The sequence below is a fragment of the Triticum dicoccoides genome, chromosome 4B (genome assembly GCF_002162155.2).
Source record: "Triticum dicoccoides isolate Atlit2015 ecotype Zavitan chromosome 4B, WEW_v2.0, whole genome shotgun sequence".
NCBI classification, from domain to species: Eukaryota; Viridiplantae; Streptophyta; class Magnoliopsida; order Poales; family Poaceae; genus Triticum; species Triticum dicoccoides.
The window spans coordinates 77,253,277-77,265,785 of NC_041387.1; the positions used below are offsets into that span (position 1 = coordinate 77,253,277).

Here is a 12,509-nt window from a genome sequence, read left to right on the forward strand (position 1 = left end):
ATCTGGGTTGTAGTTGATCATTTGATGAAGGTAGCCCATTTCATCCCTGTGAAAGACAACTTATACGAGTGCTAAGTTGGCAAAGATATACATGACCAGGATCGTATGCCTGCATGGATTTTCAAGGACCATTGTATCAGATAGAGGAATACGGTTTACTTCAAAGTTTTGGAATCAGTTGCATGAAACTTTGGGTACCAGGCTAGAGTTTAGTACAGCCTTTCATCCACAGACAGATGGACAGATCGAGAGAGTCAATCAGATTCCGGAGGACATGTTGAGAGCTTGTGCGCTAGATTATGGATCTAGTTGGGATGAAATTTTGCCCTATGCAGAGTTCTCCTATAACAACAATTATCAAGTCAGTTTGAAGATGGCCCCTTTTGAAGCTTTGTACGGAAGGAGGTGCAGGACACCACTATCGTGGGATGAAGTTGGAGATAGACAGTTGTTCGGACCAGACTTAATCTGAGATTCTGAGGAGAAGGTTAAGTTGATTCAAGACAGGCTCAAGATAGCCCAGTCCAGGCAGAAGAGTTATGCAGATACCAAATGCAAGGAGGTAGCCTACGAAGTCGGAGACCGAGCATATCTTCGTGTGTCCCCACTTCGAGGAGTTAAGTGTTTTGGAGTCAAAGGGAAGCTAGCACCATGATTTGTAGGACCCTACAGAGTTTTGGAACGCATGGGAGAAGTTGCGTACAAGTTGGAATTACCCGAAGGATTGTCAGGAGTTCATGATGTGTTTCACGTTTCCCAGTTGAAGAAGTGCCACGCCAAGATGGCTGACATTCCTCTGAGAGATATAGTGCCACTGGAAGCGATTCAGTTGGATAGTGATCTGACCTATGAAGAGAAGCCAGTCAAGATTCTCGAGTTTTCCAGCCGAGTTACTCGCAGCAAAGTCATCAAGTTTTGCAAAGTTCAGTGGAGCCACCATACCGAGGAGGAAGCCACCTGGGAGCGAGAAGAAGATCTCCGCAAGGACCACCCACACCTTTTTGCTAACTAACCCAAATCTCGAGGGCGAGATTCATCTTAAGGGGGGTAGGTTTGTAACATCCTAATTTTCAATTTGGATGTTATACATAGATCATTCATATGCATTTCATATGTTATTTCATTTTGGTTTTTATTTGGTTGAAATCTAAGAAATCTTAAGCAACTCAAGGACCCAAGGAGAGAGTTGGAGGTTTCATAAATTTTCATTTTTGAATTTATTCAAATTTGATAAGAGGATCAATTTGATTTCAACGTATTCTTTCCAATTATTTCAAACCAATAAAATGAATGAGAGAAGATAAAATGACTTCTTCAAAAACAGAGGAGAAATATTGGAAAAGAACTTTGGAAGTCAAATTATTTTATTTGAATTTTATTTGCAGTTTTATTCGGTTGAATTAGAGAAAAACATGCATTTTAAAAAATTCAATTTAGTCCAGAAAAATGTTCATCTTGTCCCAAATATTAGGCAGAGATGGTGAAAATTGTTTCTGGAATTTGTAGGATTTTCATTTTATTTTTATTAGGATTTTCGTCGCGGCAATGTTAAAAAAAGAGTCACGCGCACCGACTCGACTGGCCCAGCTAAGCCAGGCCGAAGCCCGCTCGCGCCGAACCGCCTCGCCGCCATAACCCCGCCGAACTCCGGTGGAGTCCGGATCAGAGCCGCGCCCCGCAGCCTCCCTCTCCAAGTCGGGATCCCCCTCCCGAGGCCTTTATAAGCCGCCCCGCCGCCGCCCCTCCTCCCCAACTCGGAACCACTGCCGCCCTCGCCTAAAGCTGCCGCTGCTACTGCCGTCGCCCACGCCGCCGCCGCCTCGCTTCGCCGATGCTGCCTTGCCCTGCCGTTGACCTCGCCGGAGCCGCAGTTGACCGAACCGGTAAAAACCGTCGGTTTTCTTTCCGGATTATTTTTGGTTTAGATTAGATCGGTTGGTTTTTTAGTTCTTAATTAGCGCACGCTCACCCGTTAGAATCTGTTAACGAACAAATTCGTTCATTAGTTTCTGTTAGCGGACGTTCGTCCGATAGATTTTTCTTTTTCTGTTTATTTTCGGCCAGGGACCTATCCACGAATAGTTTTATCGCAATTTAGCCCCTGATATTCAAACTAGGGTAACTTTCAGCTCGTTTATCCAAATTAGATGAAACCAACACCTAAATCTTCGTAACAATCCCCTCTTTCCAGTTAACCAACTTGAACATGATTTTGACAATTTAAATTTTGAGTTTAGTTCAGATTAGTATTCGATCTTGTTTCATTTGTATTTTGAGTTTCGTAGCTCCGTTTGAGTTGATTCTTTTTGGAAATCGTAGCTAATCACATATACCTACTGTTAAGATCTAATACACATGAAAATAATGCTGTTAGGTTTTGTTTTCTATTTAGTTTAGCTATTGCTTGTTTCGAGTTTTATTGGATCTTTTCTTGATTTCTCTTTGTTTCGTCTGATTGATTGCTTATGTATGCTACTGTTTGTCTACGCTAGATTTTCCGGAGTGCGAAGATTGTTACTACGAATCTCTAGAGTTTTCCGATCATCAGCAAGGCAAGTTACACTTTGATCATACTCTTCTATACCCAGCTTTTAGTATGCATTAGTTTTGCCCCTCAAATTTTGCATTAGTAGGATTGGGAACATGTGGTTTGGTTGTAGTACTTGAGGTAGGAACCTATTACCTTTGATCACCCCGGGAATATATGTTATGCTCGTATATTGCTTAGCCATGCTCGTAGACGGGGATTGGATCGTGATACACATGGAAGTTGTGAGAAATATTAATCTTGGATAACATTAAGGTGGCAACTTTAATACACATCTGGGTGGATTGGTTGGGGCACCTGGAGAATCCAGTGCTAGCCCGTTTGGGAAAATCCCGGAGTACCCGTGTGATTTTTCCTTGGTTCGCCACCCAGGCTCAAAGGGATAATATGATATTTCATGCCTAGAAACTTCTGTGTGCAGCCACAAGCCATTATGGGCTCTGGCGTAGTTGAGTAAGTTGTATGAGCTCTTGAGAGGTGGACTAGCAGATGTAGGGGAAAGTAGGTGTACCGGTCTACCCAGAGTAGAGAGTTAATGCTTCAAAAAGACTATGTCTCGATCTTCCGATCATGGATGCGGTCGAGTCTTGTGGGGAAAAGTGTGCAACCTCTGCAGAGTGTATAAACTAATCATGGTTAGTCGTGTCCCCGGTTATGGACATCTTGAGTATCTAGAAGTGGATATTATTGTTGATCTCATCACTCTTTAATTAATGAATTGGGTTTAATGATGATACTTGTTTAATGGTGGGATTTTGAGTTGGAGGAACCTTCTCAAATATTTGGTATAACTTTGTAGTAAATAAAATTTATTCATTTGTTGTAGGAAAAAATTAGCTTTATACAAAACCTTAAAGTTAGAGCCTCCACTAGCCAAATATGCATGTAGATACAGTTTCATGCATTCATTGCTTTAGAGTGTAACTCCGCCAGCATATTCAATGTGCTGACCTACACGGCTGCAACGTCTCATGTTACAGACTTACCCACGAAGAATAAGGTGTGATAGGTTGTTGTTGTGCACTCGGCTATGTCGTTGGTGTTGATCGACCCATTTACCTTCGAAGCTTCTGCAGTTACTTAGTTTAGATGGCCTTCAGCCATTTTATTTGTGTAACAGATACTCTTTATGAGGACCCTGATATAATAGGTGTGTGATTGAACTCTATTATAATTCCACAAGTATTGTGTGTGTCAGCATACCGATCCAGGGATGACACTTAAGCACAGAGACTTCAATCCATTAGGATTGTGGTCGCTACAATGGCTTAGGGCATTTCTAACCTATCCTCTAAAATTCAAGGGAGTAAAATTTTACTCCACTAACAGTGACCGCACCTAGCCGATCCCCTAAAAGTTAGTGAAATAAACATAAAATTGTCTCGATTTTGTGTCCTAGCCACATCAACTTCAAACACTACACAATACATATGTTCAAATCATTCAAATAAAAACATGGATAGCAATAATCCTCATAACATAAAGTTCATTGCCGCGTTTTCAAATTTAAACATGCGAAGTTCACCCAAAGAGACATCATTTCAAACACAATGTTTGATTCAAAGTCACCACAAACATATCATGTATATGTTGTGGATAGAGTCAATCTCTGGCATGCACCGCCACCCTCTCGGCCGCCACCACTCAAACAAGGTCATCGGCAAAGAAAGCAACGTCGCCACCCTCTCGTCCACCATCACCCTCACCACCACCCTCTCGTCCACCATCACCACCCCCTCGGCCACCACCACCACTAGCCCTCGGCCACCACCACCACTAGCCCTCGGCCACCACCAACATTTTGAAGAGAGGCCAAGATTTCTTCACGAGTGAGCTCCCAATACTTTCTTGCGGTTTCATCCATTGTGTTTGGATTCATGAACATGATAGCACGTTCTTCGGCCCTTTTTCCCACCATGAATCTTCTCCTCATCGAGCGCAAACCTATGCTCCTCGGCCTTCAACTTTCTCTCTTCGGCCGCCATCCTGGTCTTCCACTTCTCACCCTCGAAGGCCTTGAGCTCATTCAACCTCGCCACCTTGTCTTCTTCGCGTTCAGCCGTCAACACCTTCTTCGTCTCGATCATTGCCGCAAGTTCATCCTTGTAAGTGCCACCGAATGCATTCTTGTTCTCTCTTTCTTTTGCAATCTTGTTTCCTTCTGGTCTATTGTAGGTATCTTCATCAACCTCGTCGTCATCCTCAATGGATATGCTCCACCTTGACCTCTTCAGAGCGGTCTCTGCAATTCTTTGGATCCACTTCTCATTCTTGCTTAGCTCTTTGTAGCAATGATGCAATGTGAAGGGCTTGTGGCTGAACTTGGTGTTTTGATGCTTGAATAGCTCTTGGATGTGGGGGCCATACTCCTCTAGTTGCACACCACTTGGTGGAGCATGGTTCACTTGGTCGATGCAACCGGACCATCCGTTGCATTGATCATGGATTGTGCTCCAACGATGCCCAAGCGAACCTTGTGTACGGCTTGATCGCACGCCTACGGAGGTGTTGTAGTAGTCGGTGGTCCTCTCTCAAAACATGGTCTTGGTTTGATCAGTTCCGATCGTTGCATCCATGGAGATGGCACACCAAGCATCGCAAAGTGCAAGGTCCTCCTTTTGGTTGTAGTTTTGGGTGCGGGTCCTTGCGGCCTTGATGCTTGCTTTGGTCACCTCCACCACCTCCTCCTCAGCCTCCTCCTCGAACACCACCTCCTCGACCTCCTCCGTGTCTTGGGTAGCAGAATGATCGAAAAACGAGTCACCATAGTTGAGATCATCAAGGACAATGGTGGCCGAGGACTCCAACAATTCGAGGAATTCGGTCGTGCTCATCTTCACTCTACAATTGCTTAGCAAGCACTATAAACCATCACTACCAATCACGAACAATCACTATCGAATTCCAACGAAACACAAGGTTTTACCTTGTTGGAATTTCATCGAGCACTTGGCGGCCGCATTTTTTGTTGACGGTCGCGGCCGCCGCTCGCCTAGAGCAGTCGCCGTAGGGGCAGCCAGAGTTGTTGCACGAGGCTAGGCCTTGGACGAGCTGGCGATGCGGTCTTCTTCTTCTTCTTGGTGGCTGCCTCGGCGAGCGCTGCCATCACTGTCGTCGGCTTTCGAGGTCGTTTCCCTCCGGTAGGTGCGGCGGGAAGGCGGCCTGTCGTTGTCGGAGACGCGGTGGCCACGCCGGACACCATTGGCGCCGTTAGAGGCGGCGCTTGGACCCGGTGGTTCTTTGTCATACCCAAGCTTTTTTCGGCACCGACGACGACGCGTGGGTGGATTCTGGAGGTGATTCGTCGGCGGCCGGCGGTGTGAGTGGGTGGTGTTGGCTATCTATTCCGGCCGGCTCGGAGTTTATCGGTGGCAGCGGTGAGGGGCGACGGCGACGGGGGGCGGGAGGCAGTGCGGTGTGGGAGGGAGAGAGTCAGTTTTACTCGGCCGCCCAAAGTTGGAGTAAATTTAGGGAAAAATTTGGGGGAATAGGGAGTTGGAGTAAAAAAATTACCCCCTTAACGGGTTTAGGGGATCGTCTAGGTCCGCCATAAAGGAGTAAACGAAAATTTTACTCCCTTGTGGCCTTTTAGGGGATCAGTTAGAAATGCCCTTACAAAAGGGACATCCTTGTGAGTGGACATTTGGCCATTTGTATCCACGGTGCTTGTGGGTGGACCTACCTAAATACACACATGGAATACAGAAGGTCAAGCACAATCCTCCCCAAAGTTCGAAACGGATGGCATTATCAACCTAGAAAACCACTGGCACGTTAAGAAGCAAGTTGTGTTGGTCATTTAGCCGGATATGCAACTTGTTGACCGGATATGCTCTACGTGTTTAGTTATTTGACTGGATATGCAACTTGTTGGCCGGATATGTTCTATATGTTGGTCATTTGACCGGATATGCAACTTGTTGACAATGTTTTTCTTTGTAGCCCTCACATGTCCGCAATTTGTTTTTGAAGGTGAAGAAGAGGAGCTTCGTGCTCATGCATTGTTGGTTGAAGTTGAATGAGGCACCCAAGTGGCAACTATCCATTGCTAACTTCATCAAGACCGTTGGCATTGGCACCAAGGAAGAAGTGGGTGATCCAACCAACCCAACAAAAGAGCCACCCAAAAAGGATAGAAGAGGGTTCCGGAGAAATAAGTGAGAGGAGAAGGAGAAACCGCGAAGGGGCGGCGGCCAAGATGACGGAGAGGTTCGAAGACATCTTGGTGAAGAAAGAAGAGGCATGTGTCAAGTGCTCCGACATGAAGGAGGAAAAGAAGGTCGAAAGGTTTAACATCTTGAGAAGAAAGCCAAGCTCGAAGAGAAGAGGGTTGAGCTCGTGGCCTCATCGGAGGATACGAAGATGTTGACCATGAAGATGGACGAGCTGGACGAGGATGCGTCGATTTTCGTGCACGTCGTATGTGCAAGATGTTGAAGCGCTTGTCAACCGAGCTGGAGTCGACAGGGAAGGAGGCGGATGGTGAGGAGAAGGATACTTTTGTGAGCATGTAAAAACTATGAACATCCACCTCTTTTTTTTATTGTGATCGGGCGCTATTAAAACCACACTTTAACTTGCTCTAATATTATATGCATTTAAAATAAAAATTGTTGGATTTGACGAAGATTTAGCTGATACATTGGATAACCGACCTTTCAATAAATACAATGCCTTTTTAAAGAATCGCACCAGGTCCCGTCGAATACTTTAGACCTTTTTTCTAACGGTACCGATGCTCATACATACGCATATGTACTCACCTTTATAAACGCACGCAAGCGTATCCATCCTTATGAGTAAACAGATTGAGCCATCACTCATCTTGAGATTGACCTAATTATCGCAGACGGCATTATTGTGTAGACAAAAATGTCTTGTCCCGCTGAACGCACCTCACCGGGATAAACCCTCTCAGCCGCGACGGAGCACGCCACCATCTCGCCGATTCTACAAAGAAGGGCACCCGCAAAAGGGAAAGTGGGCCGGAAGAAAATCTCGCCGCCTTCCCTTTCTTTTTTTCGCGCGCGCCATAACGCTGGCGGCGGAGCTTTGACCTCACCTCGCCGGAGGATAATCCCCTCACCGCCCTTCCTCACCTAAAAGCGCCCTAATCCCGGGCCGAGAGGACCTCGGCCGGCGCGCCTCTCCATTTCTTTCTCTTGTTCGCTCCGCGCCGGCGGTGGGCGTGACCTCCCAGTAGCACCGCAGCGATGTCGTCGGCGGCGGGGGCATCATCGGACGGCGGAGGGGATAGGCCATGGCAGTCATACCACACCGCCTACACCAACGCCAAAGCTGGTAAGACTGCATCCCCCCTCTTTCCTGGCTTAAGATTGCGCCGGTAGGGTTTGAGCGTGTACAACGTGGCACTGGTATTTATTCTCCTGTCACGTTGCATTAGGAATGGAGGGAGTTGACAAAGAGAAGGTGCTGAAGGTGATCTATGAAATGAGCAAGGGTTCTAAGTATTTCGAAAATGAGCAGAAGAAGGAGGCGATTACCAAACTGAAAATTGAGCATCTGCGCGCGCAGTGTGCAAAGTTAACTGATAATGACATATCACATTTTCAGAAGGTACGAGGCAGCAATTTTTTTGTGCTACCCTTTATTTGCTGGTTGTTATTTTGTGATACACCTTGCTCAAATACCGATCTGTACTGCCCTGTTATTATGCCCCAACATCTGTGCATTTATGCTTGTTCCCCCCAACCTAGTTGATGAACTATTCATCATAACGCTCAACTAAAATACAGCATGCTGTTTGATTCTTGTAGTGTACCATCGGATGATCAATTCACCGACATTTACTTCTGTACCTGTGCTCTCTAGAGATGTTCATGTCTGCAATGCCGAATTGATGATCTTGCCCTCTTCTGAGTTGGTTTGATGATTTGATCTGATCTGAGTTGTTTGGTTAATGATCTTAATCTGATCTGGGCTGTGGTCCAGGGCATGTTAACTTTAGCATCGCTGCAATGTTTAGTTTGTATTGACACCAGTTTGGTAAATTAGTATGGCTTAATAGTTTATGAAGCATGGTGCGTTTCAACTCATCTGATCTTGCTTTGCTCTTTTATGCCGTCATGCCTATGCGCTGTCACAATTTCAGGTTGCTGAAAAGAAAATTTTGGAGTTGGAAGCTTCACGGGATCTTTCAAAGATATGGCTCCACACTGACATGGACGCCTTCTATGCTGCTGTTGAGACATTGGAAAATCCATCCTTGAAGGGAAAACCTTTGGCAGTAGGTAGCATGTCTATGATAGCTACCGCCAGTTATGAGGTTAGCATACAAGGTTCTTGACATTTGTCATTTCTTCTAATCACTAAAACATACATCAGTTATAATGTGCTCTGTAATCCATTCCCTTTCCTGTGGAAATATGGTTGATGAACTATCAAATGCTGATCACCTTAAACTGGATTTTCTGAAATGGGTCTGGCTATTTTGTTTGTTTGTCAAAACTACAAGCGAAATTAATTGTATCATGCAGGCGCGAAAGTTTGGAGTCCGTGCAGCGATGCCTGGTTTTATTGGATGTAAACTATGTCCTGACTTGGTTTTTGTCCGTCCAAATTTTGAGAGATACACTCATTATAGTGGATTGGCAAGAAAAGGTTGGCAACGTGTTGCTCATTTGGAAACCTTTAAACATATATGCTATATAGCTGAGCAGAACTCATTATTGAAGTATTGGTTGCCTTAGTTTTCCAGAGGTATGATCCCAACTTCTTTGCAACAAGTCTAGATGAAGCATACCTCGATATTACAAAAGTCTGCACTGAGAGAGGCATTACAGGCGAGGAGGTAAGCTTAATCTTTACCAGTAATCACAATCCGCCTGACTTACTTAACAAGTGCATGTGGTGATATGGCTTGATTTGCCCTTCATGGTTTATATTATTTTTTCAACATGCTAGTAATACAATATTGGAAGCTTGCTGCTCACACTGCCTGTGATTTGTTAACAGGTTGCTTCTGAGCTTAGGGATGCCGTTCTCCAAGAAACTGGTCTAACATGTAGTGCTGGGGTTGCTCCAAACCGCATGATTGCAAAGGTCAGAGCCCGAAGTTCTTTTCTATTTTTTTTATTTTGTTGCTAAACTTTGATTCTTCGAGGTAATGGACTGGTCATCTTACGTGTTTGTTTTCCACCTGCCTTTGTTCGGATGTCACATTGGTTTAAATAAAGTAATAAACTCAGATTTATTGAACTATACTGGCAAGTTGTTGTTCACTTTCCATGCCATTATGGATTGCAACTGGAAAGGCTGTTTGCCACACATGGCTGGAGATTTTTAGGCCAACTCATCATTTTTACTCATCTTAAATCCAATTATGCCCTTATAATTGTTCTGGAATCTCTTTGCTAGGTTTGTTCTGATATTAACAAGCCTAATGGACAATTTATTCTGCCAAATGACCGGGATGCTGTGACGACATTTGTATCAACGTTACCTATAAGAAAGGTACTTTATAGCAAAAGGGCTTCATTTTTGTTATGGTAGTGTTCTTTTAGCCCATTATTGTTTTCATATCATATTTCACATTTTTACCTTGGTTAGGCTATGACAGACTCCATTATACAGTCTTACATAGGTTCGTGATATAGGTCCTGAGAATATTTTCAGTTGCTCCTTACATTTATGAATTCCTATTTTAGTTATTTTGTCAACTTGGAATGTTATTTACTATGAGCTATCAAGTGATATAATTCTGTGGACATTCATGAAAAGGCAAGAACTGATCTGTTATTTGAAGACCTGTGTATGCAGATAGGTGGTATAGGTAAGGTAACAGAACAGATGTTACACCAGGTTCTTGGCATCAGTACATGCCAGGAGATGCTACAAAAGGCTGCTTTCCTATGTGCTCTTTTTTCTGAAGGCTCAACAGGTCCGTATGTTGAACACTTTTAATTGTTCCATTTCAAGCTTTCAGGAAGGTACATTATATCTATCCAGATCAGGACACCAGAAATCAAGGTCCTGAAACCCAGACATCGTCATCTGCTTACTACATATGATCGTTTTAATATTTTTCAGATTTCTTTCTTTCGGTTGGCCTTGGATTAGGAGGTACAGAAACTCCTGAGCATAGGCTAAGAAAAAGTATGAGTTGCGAGCGAACTTTCTCTGCGACAAACGATTCTCGTTTGTTTTTCGAGAAGTTAGGTAAACATTCTTGTTCTTTAATTAGTATTTTGTTGCGCATTTGAATTATTGAAGCTAGTTTGACAATTTCACATGTTACCATCACATACCAAGATACCCTTGGTACTTAAGTATATGTTCAAGATTTTGTTACAGAACACTGCATCTTTCTATATAAGAGCAATATCTTCACATACTATGTTAGCTCAATGGTTATATATGCAGTGCCAAATCTTCTGCTAAAAATAGCATACTTATGATTCATTCTGGGTATATTTATAAGCACCTTGGCAGGGTCACTTGGATGATATGTTTAATTTCCTTAAATGAAAAAAGGCATAGATTATCCCTAGAGCTTGGAACTCTCCAGTTCATCCAGTTTCAACCCTGAACTCAAATGCATAGTATGTACCTTTTACTTTTATTGATGACTAATCACTTAAACGCATAAGCATCACTGCACCATTTCTTCTTTGCTGCTATATCATGCTAAAATAACAGAGCAGTTGTCATGACTTGGGGAAAGATTGACAACAATACTGTTTTATTTTATTTTGTGAATGCCTAAAAGTACCAGTACCATAAAAAACAATATGCATGTGAATAAACCCTTTAGGGACATTAAAAGAGCTGAGATATGTCTTTTCATGTGAATAAACCCTCAATGCACGGCTCAAAAATTTGTTGTCTATTTTCAGACAACCTCGCCGAAAATTTAGCCGATGACTTGCAAAAGGAGGGCTTGAAGGGAAGAACGCTAACACTCAAACTAAAGACTGCAGCTTTTGAGGTTCTGATCTCCTATGTGTATAAAATTGACTAGTTATTGGTATTATTGCACCGAGATTGCCAAGAGAGATGGTTTGTTTCATGGCTCACTAGAGTAATGAACCATCTAAACCAGGTTAGGACGAGAGCAGCAACTGCACAAAACTATATCAGCTCCAAGGAAGACATCCTGATCTACGCTAAGAAATTGCTTAAGGCTGAAATGCCTCTTTCTTTGAGATTGATGGGTAGGTGTGAGCATCTAAACTATTTTTTTGTTTCAAGTTTGATGATTACTAGTTTGCTGGAACCTGTATCGGTTTCTTTTTGAACTTCTGATATGACTTGAAAGCTCGGATCACGATCACCTGTACCTGAATCTCATTGTCACTGAAGTATTCACTACAAATTTAGACAGTTTGGGTCATCCTCCTCAAGTTGGTCTGGTTGCTTTGATAGCCAGGAGCAATAGGGCATGTGGTTCTGGCTTGGTGCATGTTTCATTACCTTAGCAGTTGAGCACACTGATATTTTGTATCTCCATGTTTTGATATAATCTGTTTTATGCCAATCGTATTGCATTATTTATACTTGATGTTTCTTTGCTCTTGCTGCTCAGTGTAGTCAATCTAACTGTCATGCTAATACACTTTTACAGGCCTGCGAATGTCTCACTTCAGTGGTGAGAAGGATGATTCAACTAGCCCAACACAAAAGACACTAGATCGGTTTTTTCATTCCTCAGATATTAACTCAAATACCAATGGAACGAATGGTGCAAGTTGCATTGATGTCTCAGGAGGGCATAACGATTGTAGTGATGCGACAACGAAGGATGAGTATTCGATACATGATGCAGAGAAAGATGTCTCCATAGATCAACAGTCCTCACATGATGAGAACTCATCTGTTCCAGAAGGAGCGAGCTCGGTCAATTATGATAACGAGGCCACCTCAAGCAGTTGGAAGGTATGTGTCTCAACCTCTCGACTGAAATTTGTTCAACGTTTTTGCAGCCAAGAGAAAGCGTGCATCC

At 43.5% G+C, this 12,509-nt stretch overlaps 2 pseudogenes; one reads left to right on the top strand and one right to left on the bottom strand.

The window, feature by feature from the left end:
• Window positions 1-4,150: 4,150 nt before the first annotated feature.
• LOC119292528 lies at window positions 4,151-5,382 on the bottom strand (annotated as a pseudogene).
• Window positions 5,383-7,438: 2,056 nt separating this feature from the next.
• Window positions 7,439-12,509, top strand: part of LOC119295124 — an 11,460-nt pseudogene continuing 6,389 nt past the window's right edge.